Here is a 14,387-nt window from a genome sequence, read left to right as displayed (position 1 = left end):
AACAAATTGTGGAAGCTGAAAACAGGGAAATAAGCAGTGACCAACTTAGCCATCCTAAGAAAGCTAAAGTTTAAGCCAGCAAAAAGAGGCGGCAAAACAACCTGATATAGCCTGCAGCATCTACCACAGGTCTCCGCGATTTGGTATGCTAGGTACTTCTGGAAGTGAGGATAGAAGAAGGTATGAAAACAGCAGGTAGAAGTCTTAGTGAAGCACTGAGCCCTCCTGACCTCTCCTGGTGCCTGCAGTGGAGCACCTGCCCTTCCTTCCCCTAGCACAAGTGCTCACTCTGAGGAGTGTATAACAGTGGGGACTATTCTGACACAGGGTGAATGTCCCCTCTCTCAGGGCAGGAGGATGGAGGAGTCTTCCCTGGAAAGCTGACCAGCCCAAGAGAAAAGAGCAAGGCATAAAACTGGAATGGAATAATTATTTATTTGCAGAGGAATGTCTATACAGACAATCCCAAAGAATCCACATAGAATATTAGAAAGCTTGGCAAGGTGTTTGGTTATAAAAATCAAACTACACAATCAACTGCATTTCTAAATATCTGCAAACAGAAATATAGTTTAAAAGACCAATATATTAGCCACAAAATAAAGACCGATAACTAGTGCCAAACCAAAGGGAAAGAGACTGGAATATACAAGACTAGAATCATGGACAGGATGTATTCAAAGATATGTTTCCTCGGGAATGAATGGACAGAATTCAATTACATTGCTCTGTAATGATGTATGCATGAAAACAGATAAATAGAAGTGAAAATCATTACTAAAACTCAAGATGGTAGTTGGCTAGGCAGTGTCCGTCACTTGCTTGGGAGATTAAGAATGGTATCATAGAGAAGTAAAAGTTTAAGTTAGCCTACAAGGTTACAAGCTTGTAGGGAGGTGGTCTATTTCATGCCAAGGGAATGAATCCAACGCCTTGGAAAATAAGTGGTTCAGTAAGACTGGAATACAGGTGCAGATGTGGGCAAAGGAGGAAACAGGCTGGAGAGATGAAGAATTGTGGAGGGTCCATTCTACAAGGGGAAGGTGGGCTTTTTTGTTCATAATTTTTTTTTTTTTGAGATGGGGGCTGGAGTGCAGTGGCGCCATCTTGGCTCACTGCAACCTCTGCCTCCCAGGTTCAAGCGATTCTCCTGCCTCAGCTTCCCAAGTAGCTGGGACCACAGGTGTGTGCCACCACAACCAGCTAATTTTTGTATTTTGAGTAGAGATGGGGTTTCACTGTGTTGGCCAGGATGGTCTCGATCTCTTGACCACATGATCTGCCTGCCTTGGCCTCCCAAAGTGCTGGGAGCCACTGTGCCTGTCCGAACACAATTTTTCTTTCTTTCTTTTTTTTTTTTTTTTTTTTTTTTTTTTTTTTTTTTTTTTTTTTTTTAGCAGATAGATCTACTTAGTCAAGTTGAGCCACAAACTCTGAGTTTATGTGGAGGTGAAGTGAGGAGGACAGGGAGAGAAGAGGTAGAAATACGTAGAGAATGCCAATAAAATGCTGTGAAGAATGGGAAGACGCAGTAGAAAAAGCATCAGCCTGTGAATGTGGGCTTCAAAGGGCCACAGAAAACTGACAAAAGCCAAACTACCAAGGGGAAGGGATGACCCAGGCACTGACCACCAGGGAGCTGGGCAACGGAGACCCCTTAGAAGCAGTGGGCTTGCCACCAGGGTTCACTTTTTTTTTTTTTTTTTTTTGAGACAGAGTCTCACTCTGTCGCTCAGGCTGAAGTGCAGTGGCGCAATCTCGGTTCACTGCAGCCTCTGCCTCTGGGGTTCAGGTGATTCTCCTGCCTCAGCCTCCTGAGTAGCTGGGACTACAGCCATGTGTCACCGCACCTGGCTAATTTTTTTGTATTTTCAGTAGAGACGGTGTTTCACCATGTTGGCCAAACTGGTCTTGAACCCCTGACCTAAGGTAATCTGCCCACTTCAGCCTCCCAAAGTGCTGGGATTACAGGCGTGAGCTACCGTGCCTGGCCAGAGTTCGCTTTTTGATGGTAACTCTGGCAGGGATGTATAAGACACGCTGGAGGGTGGTGGGCTGGGATAATGAGATCATTTAGGCTTCCGCCAGGTCTCAGAAGAGAGAACACAGGCCTGCGCATGGAGAGGACAGCTTCCAGTGACACTCTGTAAACAGACTAACTGGATTAGGACGGAGGTTATGGAAAGAGGGAACGGTGGTAGCAAAGAGAGGTTTTCTTCCACATCCCAGAAGAAAAACTCAGCAAAAAATAAAAGTTAGGAGTTCATTTTTAGACATGCTGAGTTTACTGGTGCCTAATGGGCACTCGGGCCAGCAAGGAGACGTGGAGTGGCTGAGGCTTTCTTCTGGACTAGGGAAGCGGATGCCTTTCTGAATCGAGCTTAGACAGGTGACTTTATAAGTTACTCTGAGCTTTCCATGGGTGGTCTCATATCCTGTCAGTGACTCACATGATTTGATCGCCAACGCTTTATTCCCAGAGTGGTTTGGTAAAGTGGGCTGGCCCTGGGGGCAGGGAGGAATTTGTTTTCTTTACAGCAGGCTGCAGCTAGACTGACACTCCCTTAGGCCATCTACTCTGCACTGTAGCCCAGATAGAAGCAAGCTTGTGGGGGTGTGGAATTCTCAGAGCTCCAAAGACAGAAGCAGACTTCTGCCTCGAATCCCCCTAGGTCCTCTTGGGTAAGATGGTGTAGTGACAGGCCTGTGGTAATACAAATGAACAAAATGAGAATTAAGTATGAGTTCAAACGCCTGATGTTGCTAAATAACTTCTAGACGGTGATAATACAAACAAGATCCTAATAACTAAAAACAAACAGACCCAAAACAAAAATCTTTTGGTCTCCTCATCTACTAGAAGAAGGTAGGCTTTTTACAGCTGGGAGCTTTTCTTTGCTGTATTTGGCAGACTGAAGATATCTAGTCTATTTAGGCAAGGCCAGCCCCAACTGCGTCTACATGGAGATGGAGTGAGGTGGCAGAAGGAGGTGGTTAGGTAGAGGACGGCAATGGAACGTTCTCAGCTGAAACAGGAAGAAGTCCAGAGACGCAATGGAAAAGGCATGAGCCCATTAATGTAAGCCTTGGAGAGCCACAGAAGGCTGAGAGAAGCTGAACTGCCAAGGGGGAAGGGATGGCTGTGATGAGCAGGGAGCCGGAATCTGTCACCACAGAAGTGCTTCCTCTCTCACAGGTCCGGGGCCACTTCCACCACTGGCCTTCCTCATCCATATAGCGCAGAAGCAAGGGGCTGGCACAGCCAGCCCCACAAAAGAGCCAAAGGCCTTCTTCCAGATGGGTCATCCAGCATGGTACCCACCAGAGGAAAGGAGGAAAAGAAATATTGTTGCAGACTCCTGGATCTTTGACACGCCTCCTCTCCTCTCCCCACCATACGCATTATAGTTTTAAATAGAAATATGAAAAAACAGATGTATGCCTACAAGTAAGCAAAACAGATGTGTGCATTGAGAAAGGCAAGGGTTAAGTCCAGGCCTGGTTCTCAAGCTGAGATGGGACTGCCTTGTTTGAAGAGGACTATTTATTAACAAAGACTCTCAGTAGCCTGGTGTGGGTGAGGGGTGGAGAGCAAGTCCCGAAATCCAGACAAGAGCCTTTGGTATGAAGGGAGATTTTCTAATTATTACAGTCAGGAGTGGGGACCATTCCTTTATGACAGATGAAAATATATCCCCCTCCTCCCTCCCTAGAAACCCTTGAGTCTCGCCTGTAGGCCCTTTTAGTGTCTGCTTCTATAGCTGATGGCGGCAATCTCTTTTCCTGGGACTCTAAGTGTAGGACGTGGAGGAACCAGAACTCTAATTAGCAGCAGGGCCTATTATTGTTCCAATAAGGTTACCATTCAAGGGAAAGAAAAGCCTGTTTCCTTCTCAGGAAGCGTGTGAGGATATAGGCTCACACTGAGGAGAGAAATTCGAAAAGCATATTAGTTACATTGATCATGGGATGCCTGGTTTGTGAGTTAAAATCACCTGAATGACCTTGAAGGGTCTGACATCTAGAAGGAATGCTCAAGACTTAGGTGGCCTGTTTGATCCTAACATATCACTACATTAACAGAAAAGGGGCTGGAAGTACAGATAACTACATGGTAGCAGGGTATCCTGACTGTAGAATTATAGATGATCTCATTTTGTATTTTCCTTTTTGAATATCTGCACTTCCTAAAGTTTGCTAATGACGACTTAGGCTGAGTCTAGGAGTATACAGGTTGACAAAAGGGAGGAGGCATACTGCAGAGGCAGAGGGGAGATGAGAGAAGAGCTCAGAGTCATGAGCAGCATGGGGCGTCGTGGAACACATGGTGCAGGCTGGCTGGGGTCAGCACTAAAAATGTTTTATGTGTATATAACGCATAGGTATTTATAATAGCAGTTAACAGTGACTCCAGCCAAATACAAGAGTGCTCATGTAATCATACTTGTCAAATTTGAGTAAGAGCAATAAAGAAATTATTAACCAAACTCTTACTTTCTCCTATACATAAATATGACACGATTTTACATTTTGAAAACCAATAATGGGGCTAGTGCACCTGGCAGGGGACACTGGGTTTATCCCATAGGGAACTGGGAGCCAGTGAAAGTGAGGATGTCCTATCTACAGATGAATTACAGAGAGGAAAAAGTTACCTATCACTTATCCCTCCCCCATGGGTAAGTCAGTTACCTGGAGAGAACAACAGATTGAAAGGTACTGTTCGGAAATGCTAACTGGTTCTTTCTACCCGAGATGAACCCAAGACCAAATCATATTACCCCAGACACAAATGCAATGGGCGCTTTTAAAGTAGCGTGCAAAAATTTTTTTTTCAAGTTTGATGTAGAAATAACCAGAACTTCCAGTAAACTGCGTACATGCACGGTTATGTGAGAAAAGTGAAGCTGTTGCACCTGTTCCAAAGCTCACTTCGCTTCCTCCAGAAGCATGCCCGCCTGCCTCTCAGGTCACAGGCCGATCTTATTACACAATTATTGTGAGAGTCTTGAGAATTTTCTCTTTGCCTTTCCATGTCATGCCCAACAAATTCAAAGGATGCAAAGCAAATTGTTCATCCAGAAATACTTAATTTGAAAAAATAAAAATATTTATCACTGGGCCTTTAAGATTATCCTGCTTTGTGATTTTTTTTTTTCTTTTTAAACTGATTAACATTTCATCGGGTTTCCCTTTCAAAAGAAAATGGCACTGAAGAGACAAGGCAAGTTTTCCAAGCGACAACACTGGCTTTTCTGAAAGGGGAAAGGAATGTTAAGGAAATGGGGGAGAAAGCTTAAAAAGAGTGGAACACTAGCAAGCAGGGCCTCTTCTCCTTTTCACCTTAAGTCTTTTTTCTTTTCCATTCACAGCTTTGGGTCCTTTGTTTGTTTAACAAACCATTACAATCATAGCCAGTTCAATGGGAGGAATGTGAACTCCCTAAGTAGCTGTCCTTGCAATCCACATGTGTGGTCCATCCCCCAACCCATCCGCAGGCGGCTTTCAAGTGCTGCTCGGCGCTCCCCGTCGCCCGGGAGGCCAGCACCTTGCTCACAATAAGCCTCAATTTCCCACCGCTGCTGCCTGCTCGCGGCTCCTCCCCAGCAGCCGACAGCAATGTCTCAAGTGGCTCTTGCTCCCCTGCTTGCCTTACAATCATCCTGTCCGCCCGGCTTGGGCTTGCCCGGTTCAGCTCTTGAGACAGACAAGGCCTGCTGTGTTCGCCACCCCCCACCTGTTCACAGCCCACTGAATACAGGGCAGACACATTCCAGGATCTTCCTGGCTAGCACTGCCGGTCTTCTAACGTCAAGCACATTGTAAACAGAAGATACAGGAAGGACTACCCTCCCCACCACCCCAGCTCCCAGCCCTAATTAGAACTGCTAGTGCCTCTCCCAGGTCCTAGTGGATATGTTGGCCCCGTTGGGATGAATTTCAATTCCTTGGTCAATAAATCAAAATATTTAGTGACAATATTGTATTTCAGTAGGAGCTGGAATCGTATTTCAGTTGAGCTCATAAAGCTTTCTCATGCTATTCTAATAATTTCCATCTCACAGCCCTGAAAGATAGTTAGAAAGGCATCATTGTCTCCATTTGACAAATGAGGAAACTGAGGCTCAGAGGATTTAAGCTTACTGCCCATAAGCATGGACTAATGAGATACTGCAAGTAACACACTGTCCTAAGCAAAACGCCTAGCACAGAGTACCCTAAAAGCATTAGCTTCCATTAATATCATTATTGGTGACGATAATCATGATGAACAGAGGTTGCTCCCAAGTGTTCTGAACTAAGCCAGATGCTCTTTCAACTTATACTTTGCCATCCCTCCTAGTCACACTGTCTGTGTGAGCAGTGAAGTTCAGTAACAGCTTTTACAACAGTGTTTTCAAATAAAGCCTCAGGAAGTATGGCTGGATTGCCTCTTGGGGCTGGGATGTGATCAGCATGTTTCCTAGGCTTATCTTTCAGTGGACATCTGCCACAAAGAGAAGACAACCTCTTATACATCTTACGCACACAAGTTACGAGTGTTGGCAGGGGCAACTTTCTTGTTTTTGAACTGACGCGGTTGCCTGCAAAAATTCCATAGATCTACATGTATTACTAGGCCGTGCCTGTGGGTCAGCAGAGGACATGCAAAGTTGCTACCTGCGTCACCAAATTCCCCGAAACGCGCAGTGCACTGAGCTTTAAAAGAACCTCTGTCCTCCAGTATTTTGCAGTTTATGGGGGCAATGTGTTTGTTTTCCACTAGAACCTTTTTGAAGTACCCAGAACCTCCAGCATGTTCTTGCCCATGATGTGTTTCCAAGCAATTGTTAATAAACGTGCTCGACGAGAAATAATCTTAAAACATGCGCACCTACTGAGTGACAGGAAACAGCAGCAGTGAGGCAGGTACCAAGTCCTCCCAGAAGTTTGTCTGAAGATTCAAACCTGTGAGAAGAGACCTTGCACATCGTCAGTGAATGAAGCTAGGAAAACATTCCCTCATTGTGCTATACCCTGAGCTTCACGTCTAGAGCACACACACAACTGGTGATGTCCAGAGGAGATTTTCTAGTGTGTTTTTCATGCATTTTACTAGATGATCTTTAAGTACTCATATCCTTTGTCCTACTTGCACGGGATTAAGAAAAACTCTCAACTTCTCCCCTGCTTTCTGCAAGTGGTAAAAAAGAACACATGAAATTGCTTACATAAAATATTCAAAACAGCACTCAGAGGAAATGATATTTTTTTAAACCAACAGTATTAAAATGCCATAAAACAGGTATGCAAATCTATGCAATAACAGAACCTAAAACAAATTCTGAATTGAAAGAAAGTCCGCAAATAACCAGTTGGCACTCAACAAAGGGGCTTCATATAAACATATAGATTTAGAAAATATGCAGTCCAAGATAGTTGAAGTCTCCAAGTTGAATACTGAGTTAAATGCTTACAAACCTGGCTATGCATTAGAATTAGCACAGAAGCCTTTTAAAAATACAGATTCCCAAGCGGCCACAGGGCAAATCAGTGCAGGCTAAAACAGCATCACTGGGACCCCAAGAATTTACGTTTTTACCAAGTCTTCAGAAGCCAAGTCTATAGCCAGCTTTGTGCCACTGAACCCTGGTGAGCAATTGGAAACCAGCATTTCCATTCACCAAGTAATTATCAAACTTGGCTTCTTCCTACCAAGACTATTCTAACCCATCATCGATCCTCTTACAGGGAAAGCTTTTCAGGATTTTCTTAACTAGTAAATAGGCAAATCTGTTATGGAACAAAGCCAGTTAATATCTCACTTAAGTTATTTATTCACTTGCCTGTTTTCTTCTGTTAATTTGATCAAAAATAAATTTGCCCATTTATTTTGTATAAGAACATCCTTTTAAGTTAAAAACGGAAAAATCAAGTCAATTTTTGGACAACTAATGTCTTAAAAAGAATGCATCACAATACAGGAAAAAACTGGAGGTGAGCAGATTGTCTGAGTCATTCAGAGAATTTGTTTCCAACATATTCCTTGTTTTGCTTGTATAAACACTTTACAAATCACCTTCATGGTCCATCTCCTTTCTCAAAATGCTCAACATTTAGTGTGGTGGTTTAATTGGGTGGTCTCCAAAGGCTTCTATAATTTTTTTTTTTTCAAAGAGCTTTAAACTTTAAAGCAAAAGAGTAAAATTCTTCCGGATGATTCTTCCTTTGGGCCTACCCATCTCACAAATTGACAATACCAACTTATGTATTCAGAGAGGCAGGGTTCTTCTGCTTCCCAGGAAAGGGTGCACATAACGCGAGGTACGCAAACCAGGCAGTGAAGTAGCTTAGCTTCATTGTCAAAATATTCAAATTATCACAAAAAGAAAGCGATTCCTTTCTGAATTCAACAATACTCCTTGGCCTCCGAGGGCTCACACAGGAGCTTATTCTTAAGCTGTTCAATGTAAGCAGCACTCGTGAAAGAGGAGAACTCTGGCAGGGAGGAGATCAAGTCCTTCAGCTTTTCCCACCTGCCATCTCTGCGCCAGTCTAATGCTTAAATAGTTAACAATGCAACAGAGAGCCCAAGGCAGGCCTGGGCTGGGGAAAAACTGTGTGCAGTATATGACGATTTAATAAAGCAGAGAAGGGACAGGAAAAATAACACATCTCAGTTTGACAGGATGACTTGCAGACTGCGTTTCAGGTCAGAATTTAGATTTCTAAAGCAGAGGAAAAATAGGTTTTCATACGTCAATTATTCTTTTTTAAGTATGTGGTTAAAAATGACCCCATAAAATTCAACATTCCTAATGATAAGTGTTTCCGAGTTCCAGAATAACAAAAAGAATCACATTTTTCTAGGGGTGAAGACTGGCAGATGGTAAACGGGTTAGTTAATTGTTTTAAATAAGGAGGAAATATTTTTTGGAAAGTTTGTTTATTCATTAATAACAAACACCAAAGTTCATGAGTCTAGAGGGTATGAGTCCCAGGATGGGTTTTCGCCGTCACAATATGTTTTTCTAGGCATTTGCATCTGAGAACAGCATTTAAGAACACGTCTTTTTCTCTCTTAATGAACTGGTTTAGCCGCCCGCTGGGCATTCACTGAAACCCACACTGAACAAAGGGATTTCCTTCCAGTTTCGGCTCATTCATGTCTAGCTACTCCTGGTTTTACTTAAGCAAATTCTCCAAACTGACTTTTTTATTTCTAATGATTTGAGTGAGAAAGAACTGGGCAACCCTCAAACACTGGGAAGTCTGCCCTCGTTTTCAGTGAAAGAATCCTCTAGATTGAAGATGTACAAGGTTTATTTTTGAAAAGCCTCTCGAATACATTTTATTTTCCAGACAGAAAGGAGACCACCTGATTTGGTAGATTACAAACAACTAAATCTTATTTCAGCGAGATGGATCATGGCGAACAATGAGATTATATCTTTGCAATGAACACCCCCGAGTGGGATATTCAGATTCACCCCCAGACAATGATGTTATTTTAAAGGTGACAGAGGAGGGTGTGGTATTAAGGGGTGACTCGAAGTTGGAATAGATTTGTGGGCCTGGCAGCTTGTACCTTGTACCTCCAACTCAAAGTTCAAATAGATTTGTGGGCCTGGTCTTGTGCCTTCTCACATTATACAAGATCTTCCTGGGAGAACCCATGCAAAACCCAAAGTTACAACTACTCCTTGAAGTCAGAAGCCTCCCAAATCTCTATCTTCAATCCTGAACTTTCTTTCAAACTCCAGATGAATACATCTACCTCCCTCCTGCAACTCTTGGGATAACCTTGCAGCGCCCCTTGGGCTTCAAACTTTAACCCCAGACTTGCTCCTTCTCCGGCACTGCCTGTGTAGCTAATCGCACCACTATAAAATAGCCGTCGGGTCTCCCAGATGCTCACCAGGTGATGGCTACTGTTTTAAGCACTTTACTTCTTACCCTCAACAACCGCATGAGTAGGTAGCATTAACCCTATTTGACTTATGGGGACATAAGGCTTAGAAGTTATGCTGACTTGCCCATGACCCTAAAACCAGCAAGCAGTTGAGCTGGGCCGTGAACCCGGGGTGCGTGTCAAAAGTCAGCCTCTTCCCATGTCACTTTCTTAGCCTCTCCAAACTTAGAAGCTCTGGGTTCTAGATTGTTCTCAAAGATTAAGCTTTACAATCTATTGTCTCTCAAATCCGTTTCCTTCTCTTAATTCCCACAGCCACGTGCTGTTTGGGTGCTGTTTGCCTTTACTGGGGCCTCCACATCAGCCTAGCACAACAACTCTGCAATTTTACTTAGTTTGAAATCCCAATGATTTTCCTTTCTAGCTCATTTAAAACAGGTAGCAGGCTTTGTAATCCCTTGTATTTTCATCCAGCTGAAGACAGAAGCATCCTAAAGAAGTCTGTCTTTGTTAGCAATATCTAAACCCAGAAAGGAAATTCTGCTGGACTTCTGGGAGAGGAGAAGGAGAGGGAGAGGCGAAGCTGCAAAAATGACATTCTCCTTTCCATTCCCCCATGGCCAACCACCCCCCACCCCAGGATCTGATAAGGAGATATGCCAGCCCCTAGAAAGAGAGGCCCCTGTGGGGCTCTGTTCCCCTGTGGCAATGAGTAGAATCCTTGAGAAGACAGCTGAGTGATGAGTGTGCCTCTGGAGGCCAGACGAGAGGCCTGACGAGAGGCCCGAGGTTCCCAGCCTTCACTGGCGGCCCCGAGACAGATAGTTACAAGGATTCCATAAATCACTACTTTGATAAACTGAAGGTCAGAGGTGGTCATGAGATGAGGGTCCTCATCTTCCAGAGGCCATGAAAACCTACACGTTTCAGGACACACTCCATAGGGGAAGGGGAAGCACGTAAAACTTACTGACATGGAATTTTCCACTAGGTTGGCAGGGGGGGACTGGAGTCCATTTTCATTACTGGGAACAAAACGGTAAAGCCTCTTGCATACTTGACGATGTGAGGTGAAATGCAAACTTGTGGGGCGCCTCAATAAAGTGCAGAATCTTGGAAAAGTGCATATCTGCGCTATAGAGTAGCTACAACTGTTGGAACTGGAGCCGATCTAGTTTTCAAAGAAGGCCACAACTCGGTTACAGAAAGGAGCAAGGCTCCGCACAGGCCCTGGTAGCCTAGGGCGGAGGGGCGGGGTGGCAGGGAAGGCAGCAGGCCTATGCTTTAAAATCCTGAGGCAGATAGAGAAGGAAGGAAGGAAACAAGGACAGATGTTAGAGTATACTCACAGGATTAACTCCTCTGATTCCTATGCAAATACCTAGAAAGGGAGAGACACACAAAGTTATCTTTAAGGTCTTTATCTTGAGCTCTGAATTGCTAAAACAAACAAAAACACCAAAGTGGGGGGTGGGGAAGGAAGTCTACTTGGAAGAGGAAAGAGAGCAGCTGGTGCTGCTGGAGCCATGAGACCCAGGACACCCCTGTTTCCCAAGCCTGGACGTGCCTCCCAGTGTAGCATGTTGGCACGGAGCAGGACTGCTGATTTCCATAAGATGGAAATGATTGCGTGCTAGAAACTGAGGTGCCTTAGGGGAGGGAAGATTCCTAACCCAGAAGAAAGGATATAAATCCTGAATGTGTCAAATTTGTTGAGTGCAAGATGTTGCAGTAATAGTCGGTACTTGCAGCACCAAATGGGCACGTCTAAGAAGTCTGGGCTTTGAAGTCAGTCACGTTATCCAAACAAATTCCACTTCAGTTCTGTGGCTGAATGTCTGAGATCTTCAGAAGAAGCTTATAAAGGCCCTGGTGGAAACTGAAGAGGATTTGAGATATGCCAAATATGTGCTGGCCATTATGCAGAGACTAGAATTTTTAGTGGGAGAGCTCTGACTGGGAGAACCTCACATTCCTAAGATCAGCAACCAAGGGACCCCCATTTTCCTGCCAAGTAGGCACACTATTAAATCTGAGGGGCATGTCCAGAGGGAAGATGCTCTGGGAAAGGAGTTGCCCGGGGAGCAAGTGCCCTGTGGCAGAGGCGGAGATTGCCAAGGTGGTCTCCTAGGGGCTGAGGCACAAAGCCCCTCTACCTACTTTAGTTATGAGAAGGTGTGAATGCTGTGTTACAGTGTACCCGGGAAGAGAACTCACAAAGCAAGGAACATGGAAGCTAGGGTGTACTGTGCAAGCAGGCAGAGGTTGCTTGCTTTATCAAAAGTGGGGCCGTTCTGGTCTCACAAGGGTCTAGTCTCAGTTGGCACATGCTCCCCTTGTCACACTAGACAGGTGAGACCCAGAAGGGAAGACAGAAAGAGACAGTTAGTGAACACCAGCATGGCCCAGCCCCAGCCCCACTACTTAACATGGTCAATTACCTACAGGAGGCTACTTTGTAATCTGTGTTGCCCAGAACTTGGCAGCGATGGGGGGTTGCATGGGAAGGAACGCTAGACTACGGAGAACCAGTCCACTCTACTGGCCCACACTCAATTTTCATGTGGCTTCCTTTAAAGGCACCACCAGCTTGGTGAGTCAATCAGGTCAGTGTGGAGAGAAATATCCACATGCTAGAGGCAGATCCATATTGGTTCCCCAGTCTCTCTGTTTTCGGACTGCTCCCCTTCATTCTAATGACAATGCTGCTGTCACAGTGATTCTTCTAACATGCAAATATGTTCCTGTCACTTGCCTGTTTGGAATTCTTCAAAGGTCCCGTTAGGTTTCTGTCGACTGCAACGAAAAGTCCTGTCTAATCAGAACCACTGATTACGTTTTTAATCAGGAGAGCAGTATGTTCAGTCTTGTGTTATAGAAAGAGAAGTCAGAGAGCAGATATGCCGATTATCCTCCTGGATTTATCAGTTGTATACATTGATGGCCAAACAGTAACTCACATAGCAAAACAAATGAAAAACCCAACTGTACACACACGTACACACAAATAAATGCAGTAACTGAACTCTGAAGTTCAGTATAAAACTGTTCACAGAGCATTCTAAATCTTCCCTGACTCAGAACTATATCCTCATGCACTTTGATTTGAATATGTGGGGCAAATGAGAACCATTTTAGAGAAACGACGTCAGATGACTATGATCTTAACATGGTTCCAATTTCCGTGGTGATTGGGTGTTTTATGAATCACCTCTAATTCCTACTGCTGGAACAAAAGGCGAAAATTACCTTGGTAAACGCCACATCGTGGATGAATTACGTTATTCCCCAAATAAAGTATTCTTTGTTATAGTATAAGCATGCATAACTTCTAGCATTATTTTAAGCACTGACAGAGAAATGTGCTTTCTTTTCTACTATTTAACACTCCTATGTTGTGATCCCTGACTCCCTTCACCCCCACACTGCCTTCATTTTAACTTTCTGTTTGTTCATGGAGGGAAGTAAGGACATTTTAATGATACTCCTAGATAATATATTTTCTTACCTAAAAGTGGTACAATAATGCGTTTTACTCTACCTTAGTCCACTACGCGGCATGCAAGCTCTGCTTAATGCAAGGTTTTGTTCCTACAGTTAGTTAAAAAACGAACCAGCTGAAAGTATTTTTTTAGATCCAACCTAAGAAAGACAGTGTGGTCTAGTGTACAGGGGACTGGCTTTGGTGTCGGATGGGTCTAAGTTTGAATGCTGGCTCTGCTACTTGGAAGGTGTGTAACCTTAGGTAAGTTGCATAACTTCTCTAAGCCTCAGTCTCCTTCACCATAAAATGGGATATCTTTCTATCTTGCAGAGCTGATCTGCAATTATGCATAACACATGTACCTATAGAGGAACAATGACTGGTACTGAGTCCAAAGTGCATGTATGAAGTAGATGTGGCCTATGAATAAGAAGTGTTAGGGCCGATTTCACACAACAGGTAAGCTCAAACTTAGGAAACATGAATAACTGTTTTCTGGAATAATACATATAACAGAAAGTCAGAGTATAAATAACGGATTCACTTCATCATGACACAATTCTATCTCCTAGCTTGTGTTTATAAAATAAATTTCTATTACCTCTGTACTTTAACATTTTCTCACACATTTGAGAAATTCCTAGATTCTTAAGCAGTGTCATCCTATTTGCTGTGCTTTTAATGGCAATATTGTGTTTAACTAGAGAAAACAGTTACAAATGGGCCTGGCATGAACTAGTCCTGCAGGTGCCATAAAGTTACCCAAATGGTATAATGAAGTGCTTAGGGCATTTGGGGATTTTGCTGCATTTTTCCTTCTGAATGTGTTGATGGGGTAGTGGACTAGTTTTAATTAGAATCGTTTGGAGAACAGGAATCCAAGCACATGACCTAATAGTCTCCTAGTTAGCCTTCCACCCGAGGCAGCTGTGAACAGTCATCCTAGAAGTCAGCCTCAATATAAAGAATAGAGCGGAAAGTGGTTTATATAGTGGGAGGTTTGTCGGCGGG

General features: G+C 43.9%; 1 protein-coding gene across 18 annotated transcripts in view; it reads right to left on the bottom strand.

Annotated features, from left to right (window-relative positions):
* Nucleotides 1–14,387, bottom strand: part of PLAGL1 (PLAG1 like zinc finger 1) — a 68,580-nt gene that overhangs the window by 13,227 nt on the left and 40,966 nt on the right. For 5 of the 18 annotated variants that reach the window (XM_032274545.1, XM_032274551.1, XM_032274543.1 and 2 more), the window contains 2 exons: nt 11,242–11,273; nt 6,875–6,948 (listed from right to left, as the gene is read on the bottom strand). The gene's annotated coding sequence lies outside the window, so the exon portion shown is untranslated. Of the gene's footprint in view, nt 1–6,874; nt 9,562–11,241; nt 11,274–12,475; nt 14,387 lie in introns of those variants that run through there. The other 13 variants (XM_032274552.1, XM_032274560.1, XM_032274546.1 and 10 more) reach the window with 9 other exon arrangements.

This window comes from Sapajus apella, unplaced genomic scaffold, assembly GCF_009761245.1.
Source record: "Sapajus apella isolate SASKATOON/1434 unplaced genomic scaffold, GSC_monkey_1.0 scaffold6, whole genome shotgun sequence".
NCBI lineage: Eukaryota > Metazoa > Chordata > Mammalia > Primates > Cebidae > Sapajus > Sapajus apella.
This window is presented reverse-complemented; position numbering and strand designations above follow the sequence as displayed.